General features: G+C 39.0%; 1 pseudogene; it reads left to right on the top strand.

Moving 5' to 3' along the window:
• The window catches only part of LOC124974782 (5'-AMP-activated protein kinase subunit beta-2-like), a 29213-nt pseudogene extending 15494 nt beyond the window's left edge, over window positions 1-13719 (top strand).
• Window positions 13720-14425: the final 706 nt, after the last annotated feature.

Raw genomic sequence — 14425 nt, 5'->3', positions numbered from 1 at the left:
TGTGTCATCATCCGCTTATCAGTGAGATCATTTGTACTTTGGTTTTTAGAGATTGGCTTATCTCACTTGGCATGATATTCTCCAATTTCATCCATTTGCCTGCAAATGCCATAATTTTATCATTCTTTATGGCTGAGTAATATTCCATTGTATATATATGCCACAGTTTTTTATCCATTCATCAACTGAAGGAAATCTAGGTTGGTTCCACAATCCGGCTATTGTGAATTGAGCAGATATGAACATTGATGTGGCTGTATCTCTGTAGTATGCTGATTTTAAGTCCTTTGGGTATAGGCCAAGGAGTGGGATAGCTGGGTCAAATGGTGCTTCCATTCCAAACTTTCTGAGGAATCTCCATACTGTTTTCCAGAGTGGCTGCACTAATTTTCAACTCCACCAGCAATGTATGAGTGTACCTTTTTCCCCACATCCTCGCCAACTGCTATTGTTGCTTTTGTTCTTGATAATCACCATTCTATTTGGGGAGATATGGAATCTTAGGGTGGTTTTGATTTGCATTTCTCTTATTACTCGAGATGTTGAACATTTTTTCATATATCTGTTGATTGCTTGTACATCTTCTTCTGTGAAGTGTCTGTTCATTTCCTTAGCCCATTTGTTGATTGGATTATTTGTATTCTTGGTGTAGAATTTTTTGAGTTCTTTATATATTCTGGAAATTAGTGCTCTATCTGAAGTATGAGTGGCAAAGATTTTCTTCCACTCTGTAGGTTCTCTCTTCACATTACTGATATTTTCCATTGCTGAGAGAAAGCTTTTCATTTGAATCTATCCCAGTTATTGATTCTTGCTTTTTTTTTTTCTTCTTGTGCTATGGGAGTCCTGTTAAGGAAGTCTGATCCTAACCCAAGAAGTTGAAGATTTGGACCTACTTTTTCTTCTATAAGATACAGGGCCTCTGGTCTGATTTCAAGGTCCTTGATCCATTGTGAGTTGATTTTTGTGCAGGGTGAGACATAGGGGTTTAATTTCATTCTGTTGCATATGGATTTCCAGTTTTCCCAGTACCATTTGTTGAAGAGGCTATCTTTTCTCCATTGCATATTGAAAAAGGCTTTTAAAAATGAAAAATGCAGGGGAATTCAAGATGGTGGTTAGGGGAATGCTGTATACCTTGTTGTTCCATGAACTGGGATTTGAGCAGCAGGAATACTGCTTTGAGAGGTTGGTGAAAGAGGGATTTCACTAAAACAGTATTGGAACATCAAAGTATCTTAGAGACTCATAAATTTGGATACAAGATTATGTAGAGAGAAATGAGAGGGAAGATGTGTATGAAAATGGTGGAATGGGACAGACATCATTACCCTATGTACATATATGATTACATGAATGGTATGAATCTACATTGTGCACAACAGAAACAAATTGATGTACCCCATTTGTGTACAATGAATCAAAATACAGTCTGTAAAAAAAAGTAAATAAGTAGTTTTAAAAAAAACTACATTAGAGCCAATCACTTTGCAGTGCTGGTTCAACAGAGGGAGGGAGAATGCAGAGAAACTCAATAGATTTTGTAAGAAAAAATGTGAAATTAGAAAAGCAGCCTGCCCTCAGATGATCCAGAGACTGCACTGTACATGATGTTTACCAGCTGGTGCCAAAGAGCTGAGGTGGGAGGCATCTTGAGGTAGTTATGGAGCAGCACCTGCTGCAGGAGCTGGGAGATTGGAGCAAACACAGCAATGTTAGTATCTGGGGTGCTGGATTTGTTGTCTATGTTCAACACAGAATTGAAGAATAGGACACAGAGATAGCAAGCAAGAAGCAGGTTTATTGCCAAAGGTAACAGAGATATATTTTTCTGAAGAGAAGGGGCCCAACTACTGGGAATCCATTGGGTGGGTTTTGGATTGTTCTTTTTAATTGTCTCTGGAATTTTCTCCTTTCCTTATCTCTTCCCCTGTCTACACATTCCTCACTGTTATCAGTTGGTTTCCTCTCTGTCCATGTGTCTGTTTTAGCTTTCCTATTAGACAACTGCCCCCTGCCCTTTGATTTGGGGCCCAGAGCATATTTTACCCAGAGGAATTCATACTGGAAAGGTGAAGGGGAACCCGACTCACTTTTCCCTTTGAGTCTGGTGGCTTGCAGAACAGGTCAGGAATTTGAACAGATAGGTGATAAGCTGAAGGACCAAACCCAAGAAGCCTGGAAAGGCTGTGTCCATAGGCAGCAGAGGGGTGAAGGATTGGTTACCCTGTCCCATGATTGATGACTCCTGGAATCCAGACTCCCAGCAGAGATAGGGTAAGTGCTGGGCCCTACATGTTGATCCAGTTTCTCCAGAGCAGTCACCACCCCTGAGACCTGATTAGACCTAAGCCCCACCTGCAGAAACTCCACTCTTAGAACTCTGTAGCAGCCATGCCTCAGAGTGCAGTAATCTGGTCTGTGCTGACAGAACTACAGCTGACAGGACTTCCCATCCCATCATACCTTGTACTGGTGAGAAGGGAAGCAGAGAATTTTTGAACTCCAACTGGTAACTTGGTGAGCAACACAAAAAGAGGAAGGTTTAAACAATACTTTACCCTTATGCTCATGCTCAGTACATCACTCAAGAACAAATGGAAAGAAAGACAGTTGGACATAGACACTGAATGAAAAATGAAAAGGCATGCAGACAAACCACTCCAGACATGGGAACTCACACAAGAGATTTTATTAGACAGACTAACAGTGTCTGCCCTGAAGAGAGAGAGAAAGCCTGCAAGAGATAGTGAGGTGAAGGAGCTTTGCTTAAGTACTTGAATTGCCTGGGCTAAGGATGATCGGGGTAATTGCTGAGCAGTTAAAATTTGTGGTCTACAGATTAAGCCAATGGGTGCCAAACAAGCTGACAAGTGGACCAATGGCTGGCTATGGTAGTAGACTGACAGCTGGGGATGCTGTCATTCCTCCTTGCCTTCCACCGCAGGCGTGTTTTATGCCCAACTGCTCAGGAAGGAGACCCATGAGGTCCTAGGGTGTGCTGGTTGTAGGCAGCCCAAGGCCCAAGGTTAGAGCCAGAGAGCAAGGCAAACCCAGTGCCTTCCTCCTGCCTGCCACAGCCAGGTGACACCTGGGAGTTTCACACAGGCCTGCCGTGCTGCATCTACTTGCCAGGCAGCCCACTGAGCACTACAGTGAATATATATTCTGACAATTTTGACCAACTCAGTGGAAACGATGCCTTAATCATTCATTAAGAATTTCTTTGTGTGTGTGTGCATGTGTGTGTGTGTGTGTGTGTGTGTGTGTGTGTGTGTGTGTGCTATGCCAATTGGTCCATGGACATATGTATGTACACATATTTGTTTCTTTTATTCTTTTTTTCTGATGTCCTTTTTTATTGTTTTATTTCAAGGATGAGTTTTATGAAGTAGAATTACAAGTAGTAAAATTTATCTTTAGGCACAAAGGCATCAGTTGTGTAGCCACCACCTCAGACAAAAGATAAGACAGTTTTATCACCCAAACAGCCCCTAGGTGCTGCCTCTTTGTGACCAACCCCTCCTACATCCTGGCAACCACCCATTTGTTTGTTTTATTGCTACAGTTTTGCTTTCCTTGGGCATCATATGAATGGAGTTGTCAGTAGCCTTTTTTTTTTTTAAATATACTGGGGATTGAACCCAGGGTCTTGCCCATGTGCACCACACTAAGCTACATCCCTTTTTAATATTTTTGTGCTCAAAATAATAGTATATTTGAAACAAAAAGTTTCCATTGTGTGTATCAGTAGTTGGTTATTTTTTATTGCAGAATAGAATTCCATAGTATAGATGCAACAGTTTGTTTTTCTGATACTTACCAGTTGAAGGATTCAAATTTGTTTAAATTAAAAAGTAATCAATGCACCTTGTGTAGCTGCCAGAATTACTGTCTGTCCCATAATTGACCAATTAAATTAAGAGGCAAGGTGTTGACTCAAGGAAGGTGATTTTATTTGGAAAGCCAGCTCAACAAGAGAAAAGGGAAACTCTTGTAACAAAGCCCTTCTTGCAAGGAAGTTGATCCAAGATGGCTTATATAGGTGGTCTTTGGTTGTTCCCCAGAGTAGTGGTCATCTTCCTGCAGCAGGAGGCCTGGATGATGCACACCCCAGATTACTTAGTTATGAGGTGTTTTTCACTTTCTGCAAGTCTCAAAATCCATGATCAGGGCTGGGGTTGTAGCACAGTGAAGCTCATGCCTTGCATGTGTGGGGTACTGGGTTCAAATCTCCACACCACATAAAAGTAAACAAATAAAGGTACTTTGACAACTAAAAAAACTTTAAGAAAAAAAGAATATCATTTCTTTATTGTTACATACTACAAACTTCCCCACAATGAATGTACGTCATCCTTCCTTGGTTAGTTGCAAATCCATCTAAACCCCAAAACATCCTCATGCGTGGTATTATTAGTTTGAATGAAGTCATGTGGGTGGGACTCTGCATGGCTGCCATTTGCTACAAGGCCTTCTCCTTGAGGAATGGTGAAGGGTGTAGGTGGGATCAAGGTCTTTGCTCTCAGTACCCATCCTAGACACAGCCATCTCACGTGGGGGAGAGTGTGTGTAAAGGAAGGTGAGGTGCAGTCACTGAGGGAAGGTATGATGTGTGGGTGAAGATTGAGTGTTTGGCTTTAGGAAAGGACTGAACAAGAGAGCACTTGCTTCTGAGAGTAGAGCAAGCCAGAGTGCGTTAGTGTGTAAAAGCAAACACCCTCACAAATTCATCCTTTTCTGGACATGGGGAAGCCAATGGATGTTGGGCACCCAGGAGGCTGCAGCTTTTTGGCCAATAAGATGGAGGTGTTGTACTGTGTCTGTGTTCTGCTTTTGCAATCGCCCCATTCAACATCCCTGAAAGACCCATTAGCCTCTGCGTTCTGGCAGGGAGAGACAATAGAGACCACCACAGAACAGGGGGGTGGAACCAGTTTTCCTGAGTTCTCTCCTTGGGAAGCCTCCATCTCTATAGAAATGGGAGTTTCTTGAAGCTTGAGCCTTAACAGAGAGGTCCAAATGCGAAGGAACAGTCAGCCATGATCACCAGGGGGCTGGTTCTGATCCTGTGATCAATTTACTGATGATCTCAGTCCATTTGCCTTTTCCTGTGGTCCTTTGCATAATAAATTCTGAATTCTAGCTTTAAAATACTTGCTTCTAGAGGTACTAAGATGAAAGAGACACACAAGGTCCTATTCTGCTGGAGGGCTTCAAATTATAAATAACTAATCCTTCTAGACAAAGTAGACCAGAATGGAGACAGGTGACCCAGAAGATAGTTGTATGTGCTGCTAAAATATTGAAATGCTTCTCCTCTAGTTGATAAATAGTCATTGACCCAGCACTAGGTTTGCCAAATCAAATACAAGAGCACCCCATTAAATTTGAATTTCAGATAAACCACAGGTAATGTTTAAGTATGTTCTTTTTTTAATTAATTTTCTTTTTATTTTTACAAACTGCATTTTGATTCATTGTACACAAATGGGGTACAATTTTATTTCTAGGGTTGTACACAACATACATTCACACCATTTATGTAATCATAAATATGCATAGGGTGATACTGTTTCATTCTACTATCTTTCGGTCTCCCATCCCCTCCCGCCCCATTTTTCTCTACACCATCTAAAGTTTCTTCATTCTACTTTTTCTCCCACCAACACCCCCCTTGTTATATATAATCATCAACTTATCAGAGAAAATATTTGACCTTTGGTTTTTTGGGATTGACCTATTTTACTTAGCATGATCTTTTCCAACTTCATCCATTTACCAACAAATGTTATAATTGTATAATTTTCTATGACTGAGTAATATTTCATTGTGTATATATACTACAATTTCTTTATCCATTGAACAATTGAAGGGCATCTTGGTTGGTTCCACAATGCAGCTATTGTGAATTGAGCTGCTATGAACATTGATGTGGCTGTATCACTCTAGTATGCTGATTTTAAGTCCTTTGGGTATACACCAAGAAGTGGGATAGCTGGGTCAAATGGTGGGTCCATTTCAAGTTTTCTGAGGAATCTCCCCACTGCTTTCCAGAGTGGCTGTACCAATTTGCAACTCCACCAGCAATGTTTGAATGTGCCTTTTCCTCCACATCCATGCCAACATTTATTATTGTTTGTGTTATTGAAAATAGCAATTCTAATTGGAGTTAGATAAAATCTTAGGAGGGTTTCTTTACATTTCTCTAGATGATGAGCACTTTTTCATATGTTTGTTGATCATTTGTATATCTTCTTCTGTGAAATGTCTGCCCAGTTCTTTAGCTCATTTATTGATTGGTTCTTTGTATTTTGGGTGTAAGGTTTTTTAAATTCTTTATAATCTTTGGAGATTAGTGCTGTGTCTGAAGTATGTGTGGCAAAGATTTTTGCCCACTATGTAGTCTCTCTTATCACATTATTGATTATTTACTTTGCTGAGAAAAAGTTTTTTAGTTTGAGTCTATTCTACTAATTGATTCTTTCATTTATTTCTTGTGCTATGGGGGTCTTGTTAAGGAAGTCTGGTCCTAAGCCAATGTGATGGAGATTTGGGCCTACTTGTCTATTTGGTGAAGGTTCTTAAGCCTAATTCCTAGATCCTTGATCCACTTTTATTTGAGTTTTGCACAGGGTAAGAGATAGGGGTTTAATTTCATTTTGCTGCATATGAATTTCCAGTTTTGCCAGCACAATTTGTTGAAGAGCCTATCTTTTCTTCACTGTTTGTTTTTGGCACCTTTGTCTAGTATAACTATACTTATGTGGGTATGTCTCCATGTCTTCTATCCTGTATCATTGTTCTACCTGTTTGTTTTAGTCCCAATACAACACTGTTTTTGTTATTATTGCTTTACAGTAGAGTTTAAGGTCTGGTATTGTGATACCACCTGCATCAATCTTCCTGCCCATGATTGCTTTGGCTATTCTAGGTCTTTTGTTCTTCCAGATGAATTTTATGATTGCTTTCTCTGTTTCTATGAGAAATGTAATTGGTGTTTTAATTCAAATTGCATTAAATCTGTATAGCACCTTTGAAACTATGGCCATTTTGATAATATTAATTCTGCCTATCCAAGAACATGGAATATCTTCCCATCTTATAAGGTCTTCTTCAATTTCTTTCTTTAATGTTCTGTAGTTTTCATTGTAGAGATCTTTCACCTCTTTGGTTAGATTGATTCCCAAGTATTTTATTTTAGACCAACATCTCTGATGAATATAGACACAAAAATCCTTAACAAAATCCTGGCAAATCACATACAAAAACAACTTCTTAGTACAATAGGGAATCATTTTTTCAGGTACTTGTTAGACTATATATAACTGATGGTATCAGAATTTCTCCAAATTTTTTTAATTCAAAACTTGAAGACTTTATAAAGTGGACTACTTACACCAAGATCCACAAAATATGAATTAATTACTAAGCTAAATGGATCAAAATAACTAATAAAACTGTGACCAACGTTCTTTTAATTGTATATGAGAACCTCCCTTTTAAAAATATATTCCAAATGTTTAAATTAGAAGAATTTGTACAAATTAGAAAGAAACACTGCTTAATGGCATCTCTGTCACTGATCTTTTTAGTTTAAGAAAAAACCAAAGATGTTAATATAGGTATAAATTAATTAATCACAAAGAATTATTTTTAAATAGTTGATTGGCCTAAAAATTTGCTCAGAACAATTTAACAATGGTTAAACATAATGCAATGTGCATTTACTAATATTTTTTACTTTTCATGATCCTATCATTACTTACTAATACACAGTAAGAATCCTTTGTCTTCCTGTCATAACTCTTACCATTTGGATCTAGAATGTCCCTCAAATTCTCATATGTTAATGGTTGGGTTCCTGATACAGCAGTATTCAGAGATGGACCTTCTGTGAAGTGGTTGGATCATGAGGTTCTAACTTCATCAGTGAATTAATCCATTGATGGAGTGAGAAGTGGCAGAAACTGTAGGAGGTAAGGTCTAGTAGGAGGAAGTAGGTGACTGGGTGTATGCCATGGAAGGGTATATCTTGTCCTAGACCCTTTCCTCACTCTCTCACTCTGCTTCCCAGCCACCATGAGGTGAGCTGCCTTCTTTGTTACACGCTTTTGCCACCATATTTTTCCTTGCCTCAAGCCCAGAAACAATGGAGCCAGCAGGCCATAGACTGAAACCTTTGAAACAAAGAACTAAAACAAGTCTTTTCTCTTCTAATTGGTTTTCTCAGGTATTTAGTCACAGCAACAGAAAACTAAAACAATAGCAAAATTAAATATATTATATCCATGACCAAGGCACAAGTCTTATTTAATTTGGCATAAAAGCTTACTATGAAGGAAAAAGAGCTATGCTTCATCTATAAAAATGATGCCTGCAAGGTCCTGTAACAGAAATGGTCTCTTACCTGGTGTATTCCTTACAGAACTCAGACTCTATTATAGGTAGTAAAAGATGTTTCTTCCCATTGGTTTGCAACATTGAAGATTGTGAATGGGAAGGGAGGAAGGAGCCTTATGGTTTTAGATGAAACAGATAAATCCTGGTAAATACTGATTCTGAATCCTTAATCTTAGTAAAACTGAAAAGAAAATATTGCTTGCACACAAAACAGTAAATTACAACCTATAGACTTTATGACGTTTTCAAAAAGAAGTTAATTCTCAGTCTTTAGAATCTAGTTATATTGCCTATATATTAGCAAGGATTTTTATGTACATAATTAGCACTTCTGTTTTAAAATTTTTTTAATTGTAGATGGACACAATACCTTTTTTTTTTTTAATGTGGTGCTGAGGATTGACCCCAGTGCCTCACACATAAAAGACACTCTACCACTGGTCTGCAACCCAGCCCCATAATTAGCACTTGTATAAATCTATATAAATAAAATTTGTCAAATAAAAATTCAGAGTAATTATGTTGAACCAGAAAATTTCTAGGAACTTAGGTAAATAAAACTATGCCTCAGGAGTAAAATTTTGGCTAAAGAGAGGGACTAGGGTAGCAAAAATAACCCATTGGGCTACCATTACTATAAATGATCACGTAAACCATGCTATACAGAAAAAAAAAATAAACATAGTTAATAAAAAAGATCAGGTGCATCCTGTTTATCACTGGGCTTCTAAAATAAATTAAAACTTGAATTTTACTTATAAGCTTAGATTCTTGAACAAAGACAGTCTATTATTTCCTTCATGATCTAAATGATATTCTTCTATTTAGTAGTTTTCCCTCTTTTCTGTAAGGATACTACATGAATGCCACTATTTGTATATAGCATGAATATTATATGGAATAATTTTTTTATTCAACATGTTGCAACACCTTATAGTTATTATATTTTTGATGTTCCAGTGGTCTTTGATTTGACTAGAGGAACTTCTAGTTGTCATCTGTGTCATTAGGAAATGTCCCTATTAATCTTTGCACAGAAGGTGTTCCAAGTTCATCTTGTAATTTTATTTCCACAACCCCAAAGCACAGATTTTTTTTTAGAGAAGGAATTTGACTTACCTTTAGTAGGAAATGGTACTCAGAAACCAAGCAGTGGACAGTATATATGTTCACTGCTGCTTGGATACCATTGCTTTAAGGCTCTACTAGTGGGTATCATGAATTGATATAGCTATCTACAACTCCAACCCAACACCATAGGGTTCTTCTCTAACTTTTCCCATTTAATAGTTTCATCCTCCTCTGCCAAACTTGATAACCTTGTTCCAGAGAAAATTCAAAGCATTTACTGATTTGCTGTATCCTGTATGGCTTACAAAACAGATCCAGAATTATTATACCAATTCCTCTGCCATCGGTAAACCTACTAAATACAGTTCAAGATGTCCTCAGGATATACTCAACTATATAAAGACAACCACTGCCTTCTAAATTTACTTGAACTAAATTTTTTGTGGTTATATTATCATTTGATATATTGTCCATTTGTTCTGCTTCTGTTTTTAAGGTTAGCATTTCCACTCTTTTTGGATACATAAAATATTGATGTGGTTTTAAAAATAACTAGATTAAGACATACCTATAAAAGTAATTTTTAAAAAATACTCTTAGCCATAGTTGAACACAATATCTCCATTTTGCATATTTTTCATGTGGTGCTGAAAACAGAATACATTCATGGCCTTGCACCAGTTAGGTGAGTGCTCTACCACTGAGCCACAACTCTAGCCCAGAAAGTTCTTGTTACTTCTATGCCTTAGATCCACTCCCATGTACCCTTAGATTAAAAAAAAAAAAAAAACACTCCATTTTCTGCAAAATATCACTCCTGAAGAAACAATATATCTAAATAATAATACATAACCCCCTTTTACCTTAACATACTCCTTTGTACCTTGCTTTTTTCCCTTCTCACATAAAATACCATATCCATGACAGTTCCAAGAGAAGCTCCTCACATATAAGGCTTCAAAGTGCTCCCTTGTGTCTATATGTGACTGGATCATTCTTAATGTGGGGAATAGGGTCCAGTTATAATGAAATCATTAACCCATGTGGTCAAATAGTATTTCCACAAGTACACACCAGCCTTAGGAAAGGAAAGGTGTTTTTGAGAGCCATTTAGAGAAGAAGAGGGTAGGGATGAATTCCAGAAAAAGACACTTGCAGGAGGAGGTTACTTAGTCCAAGGCCCAAAACACCTTTCTCTGCCCCAGCTATCTGTGGAGAGCTTCAGGTCTATTACCTGGGATCTTATCAGGTCTTGGTTGTCTCTCAGTATTGTCTCTCTAAATAAACTCCTCACCCTCCTCAATTAAATTACCTTTAATAGGCATCTGAATCATCTTTCTTTTTTCTCATTTTCTTCCTTTATCTTTTTAAACACAAGAAACATGTGAAAGTGTACTTTTTGTAAGTTACTCACATGATACAAGAAAATACATAGAAAAAAAATTAAATTCTGCTCCTTCATACTCATTTCTTCTAGAACATCCACTGTTAATCATATATAAACTACCACTCTTGGATCACTAATTCCCCACTGAACAGACTAGGGGACCTCTCCAAGATCTCAATCTCCACTCAAGAGTTAGGGATATCCAAATGCTCTGATGTTGGGTTTGTGCACAGGTACTGGCCATACAATTGAAAGTTTAAAGGTAGAAGGGCTAGCAGCAGGATAGAGATCCTTGTAAATCAGTTTTTCTTCTGCCTACTAATGACTACACAGACTCATATTCCGAATCCTAAAATGCCAGATTGTTGCTTTCTCAACACTTCTTGTACCCAGGAGAGAGGAGCATACCTATTTCTTTCTGTGTTTCCTCAGTCTTTGTTGGACTTTCCACTTCTCTGCCAGGCAGCTGGCAGCTGCTCTAGCAGCTCTGGTCATTGTACTTCATGCCCAATGTAGCCACAAGGGGGCAATGAGGGGAACTATGGCCATTTCTCAATTGGGGTATTAAAGGAGCATTATGCAAGGTGGATTGATTTTGATGGACTTGGTGAGTCAGCCTTAAGCTGTGTGGAGCAGAATTTAATTTTTTTCTATGTATTTTCTTGTATCATGTAAGTAACTTACAAAAAGTTCACATCCATGTGAACCACATCCGAGGTTCTTCACTTTTGAATTGCCTTAAATCCGGGTTTGTTCTGTGCTGGCCTAAGGCCCACATTGACCAGGGGAGGGCTGCCTGGGGACACTCAGCCACTCATCTGGGACTGCCTCATTCTATCTTCCCAGCAAAGACCTGCACAGTCTTCTGACTTTAGAAGCAGTAGGGCCATTGTGTTGTTGAACAGCAATTCCTCACCTTCTTTTGAGACCGTGGCACCCTTCCCAGTGTTCTGATAATCTGTGCTGAATAGAGATTAAGGCACAGGTAAAAGTGAGTAGTAGTAGCGAGGGAGGTGGAGGAAGAGAAAAATGGGGAATAAGAGGAAAAGTGATAAAGGGACTTAGGGATAAAGGAGAGGAAAAGGAGAAATCACAGTGAATCCGAAATCCACTTCTAAGGTCATCAGTGCTCTCTGGATAATTAATGGGAAGAGGAAAATTACAAAGAAGTGTAAAGAAAAACTTTTAAGGGGAAGGGGTAGAAATTTTATGTCATGGTAGGAAATTCTAGCAACCTAGGGGGAACAGGTGGGTCTGCCTGAGGCCTAAAACACTCTTGCATGTCTTTAATCTCAAAGTGGATTTAATTTCATTCTCTGAAGTACAATCCTAAAGAAATGAGCAGAGAGATTTGGAGAAGTGGGGGACATGACTCCTCCTCCCGTTGTAGAGTAAAGGTACCTGGATCCTGTCTGACAAGGAAAAGCACCAGGAGAAGGAATTCTAGAGTACAATGGAAGCTGAAGAAAGGATTTGCAAACCAATAGCGAGGCAAGCAGGTGAAGCTGTTGTGATTCTGTGGTGTAATGATGAGTACTCTGGACTCTGAATCCAGCGATCTGAGTTCAAGTCTCCAGGGGACCTTTCCAGTTAGTTGGAATAAAAGGCATTTTTTTTTATTCTGTAAGTGAGAGACAGTCTCTACTTCCACATTCTGCTTTACTGAACAGGAGGGTTTCTGTCTAGGGAAGGAAGTAGCTGAGGGTAGCAGATATTTCAGTTTCACATGTCCTTTGCACCAGACAGCCTTTGTCCCCTGCTCTGTTCCTTAGCTCATTAATTCGGATACATGAGGACCATCCTTAGGTGGCAACCACTGTGAAATTAGGACACATTGATTCTGGGTGTCCGAACTTGGGGTGTCCTGTTTTCAGCAATTCTGCTGGTGTCATGCTCACTGACTTTGGAGGTCCCCAAACCTCAGCCAAGGGACTGAGTGACCTGGCAGTCCCCCTCCGTGTCCTCAGGTGACCTTCAGCCTCTGACCACCAAATCCTTCACCCCGGGTTTTCTCCTACCCCAACTCCTTCTCATATTTGGACCTATTTTCCTGTTTCTGTACAAGCAGAAATTACTTGAAATAAGAAATACCATTCCTTCCTTAGCTTAGTGGCATGTTGATGAGACTCGATTTTCTGTCCTGGGTTCTATCAAGTTGGGTGCATTTCAGTTGGTTTCATTGGATTCTTACCTGTCACCATTTTGTCTGTATAATCCCAAGCTTTCTAGTCTCTATTGAGGCCAGTAGGGGTCGCAGTTGTCCAGAATTTTGCACCCAAATGTAGAGAATCCACTGAAGCCTTGAACTCTGCCAAGTAGAGACCTGGGCCTGGATTTGTGTGTCCCAGGGGTTGAGTCCCAGGGAATTTCATCTCAGGTGGAGGTGAAAGGAGCTTGAGCAGCTCCAGTGGCGTGGCTCAAAATCGCAGGACTGCCCTTTCTTTTGCCAGGCCCTGCACCAAAGACAGCACTGGAGAAGATCATGAAAAGTCCTTTGTGATTCCTTCCTCTTTATGGAGAAAGTTGGATGATTTTAAAGATCTTCCTACCTAGTTAAGAAGTTCTTCACCACATGCTTCAGAGAAGTTTTGATTTTTTTCTTCCATTTTTAAAACTTTCTGCGGTTACAAAAGACTGTAAAATATAAAACTCTCAAAATAGGTTTAGAGGAGGAGCTCATTTTGAAGTGTTTGAAAAGAAAGTCAGAGGCCAAAGAAGGTCACAAAAGGAGAAAGGAGCAAGGGAAACAGAAAAAGAAAGAAGGGGACCAGCAAGGAGCCAACAGGGTAGTTTTCAGTTGCTGGGTTGGAGACACCGCATTTGCCCACTGTGGAACCTCTCTCTTGCATGTCGTTTGAACCCTGACAGATCCGCCCCGGAACGCTGTCCACCCTGAAAGTCTGAAGTTGTTTGCTTTTTTTCTTTTTGCTAATTTGCTTTTCAGTCTTCTTAGTGGCATGGGGGAAATCCCTAATAATATGTGTAGTCACTAAATCAGAGACCTGCTTTTCTTAACCCATTATGGCTTGTCATCTCATTTATGAAACACCAAAAATTTTACATTGAACCATGTATATAGAACTTATGTAATTTTGAAACAAATATTTGTGCTTTTAGAGTTCTAATATTCTGAGAAATGTAATAGGCAAATGATCATTGATGATATTTAAAAAATATTAATGATATTATTAATGATAATAAATTATATAATCTCTAGAATAAACTTTCCAAACTATATTAACACAACTGTGTCAATTTCATTAAAATATTGGCAGAATTGAAAACTTGGAATTTAATGACTTAAAGTTGACTAGCAGGAACATGTTTTCCTCCTCCCCTCATCATCTTCCCTTTCATATAGGCTGCCTGCTGGGCTTGGAGAGGTTAGATTGAGGGGAGAGGTTCAGGACTTGAGGCCATCAAATCAAGGACTAGTGGTGGGTGGAGATTCAAGGACTAGAGTCCTTTCAGTGGACAGTACACCATGTAAAGAAATGCTTCTTTTCTTTAGTTTTCTCTTAAGAGTAGACATTTCTACTCTTAAACCTTCACCACAGGTCCTCC

This window comes from Sciurus carolinensis, unplaced genomic scaffold, assembly GCF_902686445.1.
Source record: "Sciurus carolinensis unplaced genomic scaffold, mSciCar1.2, whole genome shotgun sequence".
Lineage (NCBI taxonomy): Eukaryota > Metazoa > Chordata > Mammalia > Rodentia > Sciuridae > Sciurus > Sciurus carolinensis.
This window is presented reverse-complemented; position numbering and strand designations above follow the sequence as displayed.